Here is a 17,141-nt window from a genome sequence, read left to right as displayed (position 1 = left end):
ATCTATCTATCTATCTATTCATTCATTCTTCATTCACTTTACATCCCATTCACCGACCTCCTCTCAGCCACCCCCTTCCACAATCCTCCCACCCTCCCCTTCTCCTCTGAGAGAGTAGGCCCCCAGGTACAGCAAACAATTTTAGGGATAGACCCACTCCAGTTGTTTAGGACCTACACAAAGGTCAAGCTGCATATCTGCTATATATGTGTAGGGATGCCTCTTTAGTTGGTGGTTCAGTTTCTGAGAGCTCCAAGGATCCAGGTTTGATGGTTCTGTTGGTCTTTCTGTGGAGTTGAAATCAGAGATTTTGTTTCTTCTGCTTGTCTTGCCTTGCAGGGATGCTATGGCTCTTTGGCATTTGCACACTCTAGGCAAGTGCTCTGTTATGGAATTCCAGCTCCCCTTTGCTATTTATGCATAGCCACATCCCAGGAAGCATCACTGAGCTATTATCTTGTTTTAAAAAAATGTTTTTGAATCTTTTAAAGCCCACGGATTATTAGCCGATGGGGTTTTTCAGTCATAGAACAAGCCAAGGTCCATTTGTAGAAGGAGCTGGCTTCTCTCCCTTTCCTTTTCTCTATGTGTACCCCGCTGCTCACCTCAGCCCCAGCCACCAAGGCTCAGTGTGCAGTAGAAGTGAAAAAACCCCTTTAGTTCTTGGTAATTAGAGTGAGATGTGGAAATCAGGTCTCAAGAAGCCGAGGGCCTCATTCTAGCTGTCTTTCACATGTCAGCGCCCTCTGATCTCTCATTCTCTGGTGGCACCTGCTCAGATCCATTCAACACGTCCACTTCAGTAACTCGATTACCCTGGGCAGTACATTTACATAACACACCTCCCTCCAGTCAGGTGCGGAGCTCAGTCATTCCGCATGGGGCCTGGCGTCTCTCCACTAATATCACTTTACACACAGATAATGAACACAGGTTCCCAACAAGTGACTGCATCAGTCGATATAAGAGGCGCAGTCCTACCTGCATGTGCTGCCCGCGCTGCTTCTGGAACCAATTAGCTAGCCTAAGTCCAGCGCTGCGGGAATACTTTCCCCAAAGTGGTTCTCTCGCTCACCCTGGGGTTATCTTTGTCTGCTCTTCAGAGGGCATGTGGAGCACTCGTGTTGTGTGGCTCTCTTGGGAGGCCAGTCAGGGTATCGTGCTAGCTGAGAGCCTGGCTTGAATTCCCTCTTCTCAGTGCCTTGATGCACATAAAAGGACTCAGGGTGATTTGGTGTGTGGAGAGATGCCAGGGACCCATGCCAGGCCTGATGCTTTTGTAGTGAAGCCACAGAGAGACCAGAACAGACATCTCAGATGCCCTCCTCCTCAAGTCTCAGGGTTTTAACTCTGCTCATAGTACCGACCCAGGAAGAAACACAAGTGCCCTTCTATCTTTTGCATGTGTCTTCCCTCCTATCCCCTCTGGCTGAGCAATCCTAGATGGTGGCGACTTGGGAGAACAGCTTATCAAGTTCCTAGTTAGTTCCCATGGAAATGTTAGTTTTCATTAAAAAAATTGTTTGTGTTTGATCATGCACGTGTGTGTGTGTGTGTGTGTGTGTGTGTGTATAGGAACACATACATGTACATGCATGTGGGCTGGGCTGTTACCTCTCAGGAGTTGTCCACCTTGCTTTTCTGAGACAGGATCTTTTTCTCCCTGAACCTCTTAGGCTAGGTTGGTGGCCAGTTTAGCCCCAGCCATCTGCCTCCCCAGCTCTGGGGCTACAGAGCCATGTCCTGCTTTTACGTGGGACCTGGAGTTCTATCTGAGGTCCTCATGTTTGCTCGGCAAACCCCTTACTAGCTGAGCTGGCTCCCCAGCCTTGGGATGCTGCTGCTTTTCTAGGCTGCTGCTGTTGCTAACCTCTGCTGAGGACAGTGTGTGCAAGCAAAGCTCTGCAGAGACACACAGGGAGCACAGGGCCAGGTGCTGATGTGCAAGGCAGAAACAGCAGTGCCTTGAAGGCAAAGGCAAGAGGCTGGGATGCTCTGCTGATCTCTGTTGCTTACAGGGATGGGAGTCTCATCGCCTTACCTACACCAGGCTCAGTCTCCTCAGGAGGCACGTACCTCACTCAAGGCTGTTGGAGAATTAAGGAAGGTGATGAGTGGTAAGGTTCCGAGCACCAAGGATGAGATATACAGGGATGGAAGGGGTTGTTAGTGGCTTTACTAACTTAACTGTGACCTTAATCCAGTTCTCTCAGACCTTTGATTATTTTAAAAAATTAAAACCTTATTTACTTAACGACAGGGTTTCTCTATGATGCCCTTGGCTGTCCTGGAACTCACTCTGTAGACAAGGCTGGCCTTGAACTCAGAGTTCTGCCTGCTTCTGCCTTCCAAAAGCTTGGATTAGAGGTGTGCACCATTACTACCTGGCTGTACTTATTCATTTTTGGTTTTTTTGTTTTTGTTTTTTGAGACAGTGTCTCACTATGTAGACCTCGCTGTCCTAAAACTCCTATGTAGAGTAGGCTGGCCTCAAACTCATAGAGATCTGCCTGCTTTTGCCTCCTAAGTGCTGGGATCAGAATTTCTTTGTTTTAAAGTTTTACATTTATTTCTCTCTCTCTCTCTCTCTCTCTCTCTCTCATATATATATATATATATATACACATATATATATATATATATGTATATATATATATATATGTATGTGTGTTCAGATGTGCATTTTGGTGCTTGCTGAAGCCAGGAGAGAGTGTCAGATCCCACGGAGCTGAGTTCCAGGCAGTTGTGAGTCTCCTGGTGTGGGAGCTAAACTAGGGTCCTCTGCAAGAGCAGCAAGGACTTATTACTGCTGAGCTATCTCTCCAGCCTCGGTTATTTCATCTACACTTTGATTTCCCATTAGTTCACTATTGCTTTACTTTGAAAAGCACTTCTCTCAGCTTTAGGTCTCAATGAGATAACAACTAAGACAGGGTCTGTGTGGACAGTCTTTTCATGAACAGCTACTCCATCGATGACTGTATACAGTCAGCACTTAGTGAATCTTGCCGGTCCATAGCAACCATCTCAGCATCTGGGGGGCTGACTTGTGACTTATTTTTGAAAAGGGTCATAGAGATTTGACTCAAGCAAAAGGGAAAAAAATGAGCCCAGAGAGTTACTTTGTACCAATTTATCCTTTCCTTGATGCACTTTCTCTTTGATTTAATGAATGACTGATTCCCTAAGCCAATTGTGGAAGCCAGTCACTCATCACCAGCTCGCTCTCCCCAGCGAGAGAGTAACGTCTTTAATGATGGTGCCTTGTCGTGACTAATGGAATGAGACCGGGAGAGATATCTCTTGAGGAAAGTTATAATCTCTACTTCAGTCTAATATGATATCTTAGACTGAAAGGTGCAATGGGATTAAAGCGCCATCCCCGCCCCATCAGATTAGAAGCATTGACACATTTGAAATTTTAAGGACTCACATCCGTTGCCTTTTGATACAGTTTTGAACAGGGTGACTTCCCAGAGGGACACGACAATGGGAAGGCTTGAGTATCTGTGACTGGCGTCAGATTGCTGCAAACAACAATCTGCTCCAATCTATCAAGTGCTCGTGGAGCTTCTGGGAAGCACAGAACACTGTACTGAGCATTGTGGGAGAGACAAAAAATGAGGGGATGTGGTTAGTGGCCATGTATCAGCTCTTGCCTATGTGGGGCCTGCATTAGGAAGCTAGAGGCTGCAGGTGTTGGTTTGCAACCCTGGCTGGATGCTTCCTTGCAGTTCTGGGAGCCTGGACTCTAACCTTGGACTTCACAGCTCTGTGCCTGTGCTTGGGAGTCTGAGCCTTGACACAGAGAGGATGATTTTCCTTCTGCTTCCATTACAGCAACTTTGACCACAATAAGCTGGGCAGGTTAGTGACTTGCCAGCAACCGAAGGAGGTGAGAATAGTTAGGCATGAGAAAGCTGGGAAGGATAAAGGCAAACTTTTGGCATTGAAAATGACCCGTGTTGCCTTAACCATTTAAACACACGTTCCCAAGGTTATCTGGGCTATTTCTTCCTCTGTCTCCATGGTCTCTAAGTTGTTTCATCACATCATTGGGTAGAGACTGCCTTTACAGTCTTTGTTATAGACTATTAGATCAAGATTTCCTTAGCAACTAGACTCAAGTCCAAAGTTATTTCAAATGTTCCCACAGAGACTCAACTTCTTTAATTATGAAAACCAAACTTACTCAAGTCCCCTGAGAGAGCTTCCATGAGAAGAAGCACAGGGAGCCAAGCCACAGTCTGAATACAGCTGCAGACAAGCTTCTACTTGGATCCAGTAGCAGCTCTTCCTCCTCTGATTAAGGTACAGAAAAGCTGAGTCCTTGCACAGTCAACAGAGTGCTGCTTTTGTTTGCATATGTATGTGTATATAATATGCGTATTCATGTTTGCTTATGAGTATATGGGTACATGTGTAGGTGAGTGTGTGTGTGCCTGTATTCTCTCTCCTATCTATCTATCTATCTATCTATCTATCTATCTATCTATCTATCTATCTATCTATTATCTATCTACTATCTATCTATCTATCTATCTATCTATCTATCTATCTATCTATCTATCTATCTATCTATCTATTAGCATTTATGTATCTTTATCTAGCTACATATCTATGTATTATCTCTCTTTTAAATATAATCTTTGTATCTATCATCTATGTATCTTCCTATCTATCTATCTATCTATCTATCTATCTATCTATCTATGAATTATTTATTTATCTTCTATCTATCTATCTATCTATCTATCTTCATCATCATCATCATTTATCTATTATCTATCTACATATATATGTATTATCTATCTTCTATATATGTATGTATTTATGTATCTATGTATCTATCTATGCATCTATGTTTCTGTCATTTATGTATCTATTATCTATGCATCTATCTATGTATCTATGTGTCTGTCTGTTTGTGTAAAGGCCAGAGGTTGATAATGGAAGTCCTTTTTAATTGTTCTCTTTGTTATTCATTGAGGTAGGGTCTTTCACTTGAGCTCAGAGCTTGGCAGTACAGTTAACTTATACTATCGAGCTTGCTTGGGGATTCTCTGATATGTTTTCTGGGCAGTGAAATTACAGGTGATTTTCTATGCCCATCCAACCTTTATATGGATGTGAGAAATCTGGACTTCAGTCCTCGAACACTTGTGTGCCAGCAGTTTATCCACTGGTCCATCTCTCTAGCCCACGGATTGGTGGCCACTGATGAGCCAACACTACATTTGATTGCACGGTGGTGATGGTTGGATATCAGGCATGAGATGAGTATGAATTTTTAAAAATGTATTTTTAAAGTTTTCATAAGATATTTGGAATTGGAGCTGGGCGGTGATGGCACACGCCTTTAATCCCAGCACTTGGGAGGCAGAGGCAGCGGATTTCTGAGTTTGAGGCCAGCCTGGTCTACAGAGTGAGTTCCAGGACAGCCAGGGTTATACAGAGAAATCCTGTCTTGAAAAAAATCAAAACCAAAAAAAAAAAAAAAAGATATTTGGAATTGGACCACTTCCTAGAAATTGCTCCATTTCACTATCAACAGAGAAGGATTAGGTAATGTGGAGGTAAGGCACAGGTATGTAATGTGACATTTAAGACACAAAGCAGATTTCCACTCTGCCCTGTTTTGCGTCTTCTTTGAGGAGAAGGTGAGGGGTCGAGTCAGAGGTCTAGGGCAAGATGCCTCTCCCAGAGATACTCAGATAGAGACGGGGAGATACTGTACTTTTATCCTGATTAGTCCTGGGTTAATATCTGTTTGGTTTAGTATATTCTTTCAAATATTTTTGAAATGGATATTTTTCAATATGCACAATATGGATAATTAGTCTCCCATCTACCCCTTAAATTTGATAGCTACCAACATCTGCCAATCTTATTTCTTCTATCAACCTCCAATTTTCCTGGAGTAGCAGAAACCCTGAATAGCAATAGCTCGGGAGAGAGAGTCAACACTAATGGCTGACACCAAATTACACTGTCAGCATCAGTGTAATGTCGCACCACTGCCTCTGATACGGGTCTGGTGCGTTAGCAGGAAATGTGTCAACTGGAGTCCATGACATACCATCTTTACATATCTGTCCATCTACATTTGTTAGTAGCAGGCTGGCCTTGGATGGCTTCCATGCTGCGTAGAGGCTGCACTGTCTCTAGATGCAGTAAATGCTGCTGACAGAACCTGCTTCCCAGTGTTGCTGTCCTTATACTTTCAGTGGTGACTGACAAAGGCCGATTAAGAAGAGGACTTTCAGTGGGCTGGAGAGATGGCTCAATGGTTAAGAGCACTAGGTGCTCTTTTAGAGGAGCAGGGTTCAATTCCAAGCACCCACATAGTAGCTCACAATTGTCTGCAACTCCAGTTTCAGGGGATCTGATACTGTCACACATACACACACACACACATACATATGGACAAAACATCAATGTACATATATGTTTTTTTTTTTTAAAGGTGAGGGCTTCCAGAGTCTCAAACTGTTCCTCTACTTTCTGGGAGAGCAGTCATGGGTGCATATTCTTTCTGTGTGCTTCTTGGATTGGCTTCTAAAAGGTGTACTTTCTCATGGATGCAGGATTGACTACTGTTTGGGAAGATTAGAAGTTTAGTACAGATAGACTCATCTTATTAATGAAACTTGGTTGGGTCCCAGCAGAGTCTCCTTGATTTTTTTGTGCTGTTCAGGCAGACCATCGCAGTGCAGCCATAGCACACAGTAGTTATTTTCTGTAGTAAGAGCAGGAGAAATTGATGGTCAGGCCCTTTGGCCACTATGGGATTGTATTTTTTTTTTTGCATCTTTATTAACACCTTTCAGCTCACACATACTTGTGGGTACCACACACAGCTTTCCAGGGCTTAATAATGATTTGTGTGTTTTCTTTGTTGTTTGAAAAAGATTTATTTTTAAATTTTTATTATTTTTAGTTGTGTGTGCATGTGTATGCACATGAATGCAGTGCCCACATAGGCCAGAAGAGGAATTCCCTTGGACTTGGAGTTACAGGCAGATTGTGAGTCTCCACTGGGTACATGTCTTTGCAAAAGCAGCAAGTTCTCTTAACTGCTGGGCCATCTCTCCAGTTTCCCAGGCTTTTGTTTGAAGAGGTTGAGTTGTTTTCTGTGAGGGACGATGCTTCCGTGTTTCTGACTTTTTGATTGGAGAGCCTTTGGTATTGTTGTTGAATTGGTGATGTGCTGCTTACATGACCCCGTGACAAGGAACCCTTCAGTGCCCTGGTATCATTTGGCAATTGCTCTTACTTGGGACACTGGATCAGTTCTCATTGAATGGGTGGGTTTCTTGTAGGGTTCATAGTGTGTTTTGCAGACAACTGTGGAAGGACATGAGTTATAAATCCTTCTTGCAGACTATAGGCTTATGAAGTTGCTCTGAGTTGAGGTGAAATCTATTCTAGAATGGACTCCCTAAGTTGGAGAGATACCAATTTAAATACCTTAGGATAGTCTGAACTGGGGCTGAGGACATAGCCCAGTCAATAAAGAGACTCCTATGCAAGCTTGAGGACCTAAGATAGGATCCCAGCACCCACATAAAGGCCAGACATGGTGGTTCATGTGTTTAAACCAATATTAGGGTAGTAGGTCAGAGTTGGGGATCTCTGCAGCTCATGAGCCAACCAGCACAGCTGAAGTGATGAGCTCCAGGTTCAGTGAGAAACCCTGTGTCCAAATAGTAAGGTGGGAGGCTGTCAAAGGAGACAACTGAACTTAACCTCTTCTCTCCTTGTGCATATTAACACACATGCGCGAGCACACACAGACACACACAGACACACACAGACAGACACAGACAGACAGACACACAGACACACAGAGACAGACACAGACAGACAGACACACACACATAGACACAGACACAGACACAGACACAGACAGACACAGACAGACAGACAGACACACACACACATAGACACAGACACACACAGACACAGACAGACAGACAGACAGACACAGACAGACAGACAGACACACACACACATACACACAGAGGAGATCACCTGAATTATCTTTGGATTTTGGAGTGGGTGTGTGGAGGGATGGGGAATACAGATGAAAAAAATCTTTCTAGGAGCTGAGAGTGTTGATGGCAGGATACGGCTACATTGAATTTACCATGTTCCCTGTGGTTTCTGTATATCTGTGAAACTTTGAATAATACAAAGCTAAAAACAATTTTGAACTTCTGGAGAAGTCTAACTATGGCTATGTGAGTTGTGGTGACTGAGTTTGATTATACTTCTGTTTTTGATAGGCTAAATTCTCAAGCATTTTGCTGGCAATTTTATATGAATCTCTAAAATGACTTGGTACGGGCTCTGTTTTGTTGGTACCTTTGTGTCCTTCGTTTCACAAAGCCATTAGTGTGGGTGTCAGACTGCAGCTTTGGTCAGCTCCACACGGTATAAGAGAAATCCTATGTTTGACATACTTAGGGTATTGTCTCGAGAAAATAAGGCCACCCCCTTGTCCCCGGAGTCTTCCTAATGCTTGTGGTTGTAGGGAGAACGCTTTCTGAGAAGGGAAGAGTGTTCTCATGAACACATCTGCATGTGTTCTTGGGTGTATGGTCCTCTGTGGGCTTATTCCTCTTCTTTAGAACGCTTTCTTGACTCAGAATTTTAGATACCCAATTACACTTTCTACAGCTAATCTACACAGGAAGACAGGCAATGCCATACAGAGGCAGAGTCTAAAAGTGTTTTATGAAGTAACGAATACTAGGAGAGTGTGCTTAGGATACATTCATAGGACACAATTCTAAATGAAGTAACATCCAAGACTGCAATGTAGGATGTAAAAACAAAACAAAACAATAAAAACAAAACAAAAAACAAACAAACAAACAAAAACCAACAAAAATCAGGAATAAATTTTTGCTTGCTAAGAACCTGCTTACAGTGAGGTCATGCCCCATCGTGGAGAACCAGCATGAGAGAAAACAGTGTCTATAACAGCAAAAGAAGCAAACTTAACATTCATCAGAGCCGGCTTAGGGAGAGCACTTCTGTAAAATGATAATATTCCAGCAATAAGAGAGCCATGGGAATCCTTTAACATACGACAGCTCTGCTCAAACATACCTCTGAGATGAGCACGGAACAGGGTCGCAGCTAAAGTAAATCAGAGCATAAATGCACAGAGACCCGCCACACTAGGCTATGGTTTCTGAGGCTGGGGCGTGAAGTGGCTAAGACAAACACTTAGCCCACTCAGCTGGGGATTAGTGTGGGACGCTGACAAGCCTGTCTAATTAGAACACTCTCAGGCCATCTGTAATAGCTGTGGGGAGCTGCTGTCGGTAAACAGTTGTCTGTTCAGGGGGTCATTGCATGGGGCACCTCTCAGCACCAAAGGGAGGCTTGACTCCTTGTTCTTAGCAGTCATCTTGCTTGCAGCTCTTCCCCCAACACCCCAAGGAGCTCGGTGCCCTTCTCTAAGACACAAAGGATCCTGAGCTCATTGTGGCCGTCTCTGCGGGAGGAGGGTGAAAGATGACACTTGGAAACACACGAACTAATTATAACCCTATTTAGTTCCTGTGGGTGACTCTCTCTGTCCATCCGTCCCCTTCATCCGTTCCCACATTTCATTCCTATTTGGTAAGGAGGGATGGATTATTTCTGGAAACTAGCTTTTCCTCCCCCAAGCTCCCCCACCAGCCACCAAACACAGCCATCCTGTGGTAATTAACAGTCTCCACCTTCAAAATACATTTTCTGTGACTCTCGGTCAGGTAAATCTAAATTAGCTTATAAGACAAAGTAGAGTCCTCCCTATTAGCTCCTGGACCTCTGCCAATGCCGAAGACTATTTTGGGAGTTGGGCCAACCAGGAGTTATTGCCCAGGGACTGGGAGTAGGAGGGTCTGAAGACATGGGTAATAGTGGACTTCCTTGTTTCTTGGGGTCACTCACAAGTTCTGGGTAGTAGACAAAGGGTTAGTGCAGCTTGACTGTGGGGGTGGGAGCAGGTAGGATGCCTGAGGTGCCAGGTCAGGTAGCCATGCTCCTGGGACTCCCAAGGGCTTGGAAGAGAATAGAAAGGTGTTCTAGGCATTTCTGAGAGTGGCTTGACCTCCTCAGGCTAATTATGAAGGCTGAGATTGACTAGAAAGGGGTGGGGCTCCACACTTCTAGGAAGGAGCTACCTCGGTGTCCTTGACCAAGCCACACTCTCTCCTCTCCTTCCCAGAGAAGGGCTGCGTAACACCATCTCAGAGATTTTCTTTTCATCTCAAAATGCAACTCTGAGGAATTTCCTATGAGTCTGTGGACTTCACCTGAGATGTTTGCCTGACTTCCAAGCCACATCTGTGACCCAGATGAAGCATGGGTACCTGAGTTCTGAGAATACAGCCTTCTAAGATTCAAATTTACCAGTTACTTTGACTGCCATGCCCTCCAAGGAAGGGAGGGATTAAATGCGAAGTAATCCATTGTGTTGACCATAAAGAGATCGTAAATGTAAACAATATGCAAAATATTTGAAGACCTACTAAGTGCCAATATAATTTTCAGGGAGGGAGGGAGGGAGAGATATGAGGTAAAGAATAAGTTCCTTTTTATATTAATAAGACTCTTTCTGTCCTTAAGCAGTTTGCAGTATAAAGGAGACCAAAGTGGACTCAAAGAACTCAAGGGAGGAAGAAGGCAGAGCGAAAGCTTGAATCTGGACTGAGTGTGAAAAGATACAGGCAATGGGCCTGGAGAGATGACCCAGCAGTTAAGAGCAAGTACCGCTTTTGGAGGACTTGAGTTCAGTTTCCAGTCCCCATGCCAGGTGGCCCAACAGCTGCCTGTATTTCCAGCTCCAGGGGCTCTAATTCCCTCTTATGAACTCCTGTGGGCACCGAGACATGTGCATATTCCCTGCCCCCTTCCCACATAGTTAAAAATGAAAACTAATCTTCAAAATGTCTAGGAGAAAAATTGACCTTTGAAAGAGCAGGTGAAGAGCAGGAGTGAGACCATGCTAGGTCTAGAATAGCTTGAGAGTCCCTGGAGACCCTTGACACTGGGACATTGGTTTTACTAAAGATTCCCCAGGCTTACATTCTTTGGGCTCTGGGGAGGGCTGTCTTGGTTGTATTGCATCGTGGCAGCTGCAGTATGGTAGGTCAGAGAGAGAAGCCACATGGTGAGACAAGAGACTAGAAGATGGCCCAGAGGCCATTCTTGGTTTTTATTCTTACACACGTTCATGGGCACTAAGTAGTCTCAAGAGAACTACTTAATTCCTTCTGGCAGTGATGTCTCCACCTTTGGATATCCATCACCTCTCAACATCACTGCACTGAGGGCCACACCTCCAACAACACATTTCCCTCTTTGTGAAGAAGGCATGGTTGTATTATAGAGCTCTCACACTCAGACCCTAGTGTGGCTTCCATGGAAGGCTGCCCTCTCGCCATGCAGTCTCCCTCTCCCTCTCTCTCCCTCCCTCTCCCTCTTTCTCCCTTTCTCTCTCCCTCCCCCCTCTGTATCTCCCCTCTCCCTCCCCTACCCCCTCTCCCCATCTCTCTCCCCCCTCTCCCTCCCCCCTCTGTATCTCCCCTCTCCCTCCTCTACCCCCTCTCCCCATCTCTCTCCCCCCTCTCCCTCTCCCTCTTACTCCCTTTCTGTCTCCCTCTCCCTCTGTTTCCCCCTACCCTTTCCTCCCCCCTCTCCCTCTTATTCCTTCCCCCTCTCCCTCTTATTCCCTCCCCTCTCCCTCTCCATCTCTGTCTCCCCATCCCTCTCTCCCTTTCCCTCTTACTCTCTCCCTCCATCCCTCCTTCCTCCCCTCCCTCCCTTTCAAATCTTCAGGCTCGGATACCAAAGCCCTCATAGCATAGCCATCATTCCCTTTAAGACCACTGTTGTTGAATTAGGGAAGGCTGAAAGAATTTGAGAAGAAGGGTGATCCTATAGAAGGACCAGCAGTTTTAATTAATCTGGACCCCAGAGATCTTTCAAACACTGGACCACCAAACAGACCTCATACACCAGCTGATATGAGCCCCCCCCCCCAACACACATACAGTAGAGGGCCTGTGTTCATTCAGAGATGATGCACCTAACCTTCAAGAGACTGGAGGTCCCAGGGAGTTTAGAGGTCAGATGGGGTGGAGGGTGGGGGCATCCATGTGGAGATGGGTGTGGTGGGGAGGAGGTGTGGGATGTGGAGCAGTTGGAGGGTGGGAGGGGAGGGGTGGGGAATGTAATATGGAGTGTGAAAAATGAATTACAAAATAAAATTAAAAGATAAAATAAAGAATATTCCAGGTAGGGCAAAGCTGTCAGAGTAACCTCTTCCTTCCCAAATTGCTTCTGAAATAATTGAAAGGGGTTCAGCTTACCCTGCCCAGAGCCCTCTTTCAAGGTGGCAGTAGATAAAAGGAGAGAGAGAGAGAGAGAGAGAGAGAGAGAGAGAGAGAGAGCGAGAGAGCAGTTATGAGCCTTTATAATGACAAAACAAAACAAAACAAAAAACCCAAAAATCTGAAAAAAAAAATCAAAGGCTCCGGCTCCAACTCCTCTGATATCAGCTCCCTCATCACAGAGGGAAGTGATTTCAAGTTTGCTCTACAAGAAGGAATAGACAATCACTTTCCTATCAGTTTCCTAGTGGTGATTTTATATCCAGCAGTGCAGCTGCCTACAGAGGCTTAGCTGGACTAAACTATCTGCAAACCTTTACAAAATACCTCCCCAGGATACTGGCAGAATCTTTCCTGAAAGAGCCCCTATCCTATATCAAGATTAGAAACATTTGTCTGCCATGTTTGAGCACAGAACAGAACATATCCCAGGAGCCCTTCACAACTGCTCCAGTGAGAGCGTCTCAAAGCCATTGAGGAAGAAGTCCCCTGATAGCCTCGGTCTCCCAGGAGGCCTCATGTCCATGGCCCTTCAGCCCCTCTACACTCCTGCCCTCCTCTCATCCAGGGACAGAAGCCACACAATCCCCCCTGCAGGATTTTTTTCTCAGTGAACACTTGACCTGCAAGCTCGGCAAACACTGCATTCAAGTTGTGGAAAGTGGAGGCACACAAGAGAGAAGCGAAGTCTTTAGCGTTGTTTGTGGTGTGGAGGGAAGGTAAGCTGCCTCAGAAAATGCTCCCTTAAGAATAAGAACATCTCTTATGCCACTTAGCGCCTGAAAGAGTCACTAGAAGGGCCGGTATGGAGGGCGCTTGAGGATGCCACATTCAATGACTGCCACAGGATGCAAGGCTAGTTCTGTTCTCTAAATTGTCCTTCAGAAAATAGAGCTCTATATTGTAGCCATGTCAGCAAAAATAGTTTTTGCCTTCCTACGTGCTAGGCAGTGGTCTACAAGATGAGTTGGCTGATTTTCTTTTCCTCTAAGACAATAACCATTTGCCAGATAATGACTATTTTAGATTTTCTAAGCCACCCACTGTTGCAGTTGCCAATTAACCACAATTAACCTCCACTCAAATCAACCCAGTGGTGTGCATTCCTTGCTACCTGCTCCAGTGTGTTCTGGGTTCTTGAATGAAACACACACACGCACACACACACACACACACACACACACACACACACACACACTGCCTTATATTTTAATATGCCTTAAGCAGCTCAATGGCTGGGCCACTTCCAAACCTCCACGTGGCTAACACACTCCCCTCCAATATTCCTGAGTTATTATTTACTAAAATATATCCCATCTTTGTTGCCCTAGACCCAATGTGTGTGTGTGGGCGCTGTTCCCTGGCTCTTACATGTTGACTGTCTCTCTGTTCTGCACTTCTCAGGCCTGGTCTTTACTCTTTTCCAGTCATGGCAGTTCTCCCTTCCTTAGTCCCTTGCCTGGGGGTCCTAAAGTCCAGCCTGTGTCTCCCTGCCCAACCATTGGCCACTAGCAACTTTATCTACCAATCATAACTAACAGGGGGCCGGGTCCCTCAGTGTCTTATATGTAAATGTACAGAGTCCCATGTAATTTTGGGGACCTAATTGGCATAAGTAGCATTAGACCAAATCCACAACAAACCATCTTTTGTTACATCTCTGTTCAGCTCTGCCAAAATCAATCAAAACAGCCAGAGGTGATACCTTAATGAAGGGCCTGGGTGTGTTTTAATAAAACTTTATAAATCCAACACACAGGCAGTGTTTTTTGATCTTTACTCTAGGCACTGGTCATGTAGAGTTAACAAAGCAACATTCCTGCCTTTATGGAATATGTTTTAAGATCTCATTCTTAAGGCTGATGTGATGGTTTAGTGAGTAAGAAGAATGCTTGCCACTAGCTGTGAAGACTTGAGTTTGATCTCTGGGACCTACATGGAAGGAAAGAACTAACTCCTGCAAGATGCACTCTGACACGGACACACACACACACACACATGCACACACACATATACACAGGCTTTAAAAACGTAATTGAACATAAACTAAAACAAAATAAAATCTGAATGTCTACTCATTGATTTTGTGTCTTTCAATAGATGAGTCAATACCAGAATTATGCAGGGATTGAAGAGGCTGTGCTGGATAGTTTCATGTCAACTTGACACAAGCTGAAGTCATCTGAGAGGAGGGAACCTCAATTGAAAAATGCCTCTATAGGACTGAGCTGTAGGCAAGCCTGTAAGCCATTTTCTTAAATAATGATTGTCAGAGGAGGGCCCAGCCCATTGTGTGTGGTGTCATTTCTGGGATGACGGTCCTGAATTCTATAAGAAAACAGGCTGAATAAGCCAGAGGGAGGTAAGACAGTAAGTAGCTCCTCTCCATGGCCTCTGCATAAACTCCTGCCTCCAGGTTCCTGTCCTGTTTGAGTTCCTGTCCTAACTTCCTTCAGTGGTATACTATCGATGTAGAAGCATAAGTCAAATAAACCCCTTCTGCCTTAAGTTGCTTCTGGTCATGGTGTTTCATCACAGCAATAGCAATCCTGACTATGACAGAGGTGTAGATTGAAAAGGCCCCCTCTGGGTTCTGTTAAGCATATTTGTGATGTATTTGCTTACTACATGTATCCTGAGCCAAGTAAGAAGAATTTCATGCAAAAACATAATAAAAATGTATTGCATAAGAAATTTAACAACAACAACAACAACAACAACAGCAACAACAACAAGAATTTCTAACTAAATTCTGCAGGTGTAATTTAGAGTCGATCATCATGTTCAGGGTGATATGGCCATAGACAGTTGGCACAACTAAAATGTGTATGCACATGAGATAAAATGTCACTGCCTTGTGTTCTTGTTTGAGACAGCATCTTGCTGTCTAGCCATGGCTTGCCATAACTAACAGAGATCCTTTTGCATCTGTCTTCTGAATGCTGGGATTACAGGCATATACCACTATGCTTGGTCTGGAATATTACTGGTTCAAGTACAAAACTGATCACTTCATTCATATGCTAGGAGCCATATATTCAAGTTGACCACACTGCTTTCTGGAGATGTCTCTTTGGGAAAATGGGCAGCTGTCTCCTACTGTGTTGTCATGTCTCTTCGGCATTTCCATGATGTTAGCAAACATCCACATAAGATAGTACGTTGGGAATTTAAAGGAGAACCTGTACTAAATTCTCAGGTGGGTGGCATTAAGTGGTTCAGCCAAGCACCTGCACCGAAGCCCAGAGAAGTGATCGAGATCTGGCCAAGTGGCAGTCAAGTTGACCCCTGGTTACAAATATACCCTTTAGGTGCTCCAGGGGGTACCTGGGGAAGACAACCTGTTCAAAGATTAGGCTTGTCAGGAAGTGGAATAAACTGAAGGAGGCACTAGTAGCATTGCTTCTCAGATGGTAGAAGAAAGGGCAGTGCCCTGGTTATAGATCTGAAGACTGCTGGGTGGTGGTACATAGACAGAAGGATATTTATAAAGACCTGCTCTGTGCCTGGCACAGTGTTGGGCTTGGGGATGCAAAGCTGTTTTCCATCCCAGTGAGTCATAACATCACATGATGGATCACTCCAGTAGCAACTTAGAACACATGGCAAGTGGCTGAGGTATGTATGTACATGGCATTACTTGAGTGAGAAAGATAGGGTGCCTGAGTTTATCTTAGAAGGAGAAGAAGGACCAGAAACAGTGCAAGGAGAAGGGAACAGTCAAACTGAGTCTGAAAGTACAACGGGGGAGGGCTAGAGAGATGGTTCAGTCGGTAAAAAGTTTACCTTGCAAGTGTTAGGACTTGAGTTGATCCTCAGAGCCCACATTAAAAAAGTGAACCTAGGTATGGCAGAGACACTTATAATTCCTGAGCTAGGGATGCAGAGGAAGAGAGATCTCACTGGTAGCCGTCTTGGCCTACTTAGTGAGTCCTATGACAGTGAGAGACTGTCTCAAAATAAAACAAAGCAACAACAATAGTAACAACAATGACAACAACAACAATGAAAACAAAAAACCCTAACCCAAACCAAAACAAATGTGGTGGTTTGAATAGGTGTGGCCCTCATAGACTTAATGTGTTTGAATACTTAGCCCACAGGCTGTGGCACTATCAGGAGGCATGGCTTTGTTGGAAGAAGTGTGTCACTGTGGGAGTGGGCTTTGAGGTTTCCCATGCTCATGCTCTGTCCAGTGTGGAATGAGAGCCTCCTCAAGATGCAGAACTCCCAGTTCCCCTAGCACCAAGTCTGCCTGCACACTGCCATGCTTCCTGCCATGACGATAATGATTAAACCTTTGGAAACATAAGCCAGATCCAGTTAAATGTTTGCTTTTATAATAGTTGACTTGGTCATGGTATCTCTTCACAGCAATAAAACCCTAGGACAACAAACAAACAATCAAACAAACAGAAAGCCAGGGTGTATGGCACTTGAGGAATAATATGGGAAGTTGATCTCTGGCTTCCACTTGCACCCCCTACCCCACACAGAACAAACGTAACAGTTAAAATGGAGAAATGAAGTTTGGGCCAAAACAAGAATGGAAGTTAATCCAGAAATATGAAGGAACATAGCTTTGGGTGAAGTCATGCAGCTTAGCAGTAGCCTTGTTAGAGATGGGTCTTGGGACAGGGACTGGAAGAAGAAGGCAAGTCTATATGACAGACTAACATCTGGAGTTCATATACACAGTGAGGCATTTCTTTAAAGGCTTTAAAGACATTTCTTTATGTCACAGAG

This window comes from Mus caroli, unplaced genomic scaffold (genome assembly GCF_978045245.1).
Source record: "Mus caroli unplaced genomic scaffold, Mus_caroli_1 scaffold_11, whole genome shotgun sequence".
NCBI lineage: Eukaryota > Metazoa > Chordata > Mammalia > Rodentia > Muridae > Mus > Mus caroli.
The sequence above is the reverse complement of the archived record's forward strand: the minus strand, read 5'-3'. Positions refer to the sequence as shown.